The following is a 559-nucleotide window of genomic DNA, read 5'->3' as shown; positions in this document are numbered from 1 at the left end:
GAGAGAGAGAGAGACGGTCAAAGACGGGCGATCGGTTTTAAAGAACGCGAACGCGGGGAACGTGTGCGGTAAAATTTCACGGCAAAACAAGTTACGTAAATTGTCCGCGGACTCGGAGTTAAAATGCGTCGTAAAAGATCGTTCCTAAAATTACCTATTACGCAACAAGGACTATGTCTTCGATTGAAACTCGTCGTGTTACAAACGCGTAATCAATTCGTTGTTGACGTGGCGCGGAAAATTCGCATAGCCACGGGCGAGAATAACGAGCCGATGATGATTTGCATTTAACGCGAGGCCTAAAGGCGTCGATCATCCGAAACGATCGTCCGTATCGATGGTTTATTACGTGCGTGGTATTGGCAAGTATCGAGATTCGATTGGGAAACGGGAGGGAGGGAGGAAGAGAGAGAGAGAGAGAGTGGGGGGACTCGACGGAATCACGGAAATATGGACGATGCGGTGTCGGTCGGTCAAAGATCGGCGCATCCGTTCGTTTAAACGAGCGAGAGTCGAATCGAGATGCCTATTAACCACCGCTACTAGGTCAGAGAGGCGT

The 559-nt window shown here is 49.6% G+C and overlaps 1 long non-coding RNA gene across 1 annotated transcript in view; it reads left to right on the top strand.

Annotated features, from left to right (window-relative positions):
• Positions 1 to 382: 382 nt before the first annotated feature.
• The window catches only part of LOC102670827, a 19,604-nt gene continuing 19,427 nt past the window's right edge, over positions 383 to 559 (top strand). Inside the window, exon 1 of the long non-coding RNA XR_004151552.1 lies at positions 383 to 421. This is a non-coding gene — a long non-coding RNA (uncharacterized LOC102670827). The remainder of the gene's footprint in view (positions 422 to 559) is intronic.

This window comes from Apis dorsata, unplaced genomic scaffold (genome assembly GCF_000469605.1).
Source record: "Apis dorsata unplaced genomic scaffold, Apis dorsata 1.3 scaffold_889, whole genome shotgun sequence".
NCBI lineage: Eukaryota > Metazoa > Arthropoda > Insecta > Hymenoptera > Apidae > Apis > Apis dorsata.
This window is presented reverse-complemented; position numbering and strand designations above follow the sequence as displayed.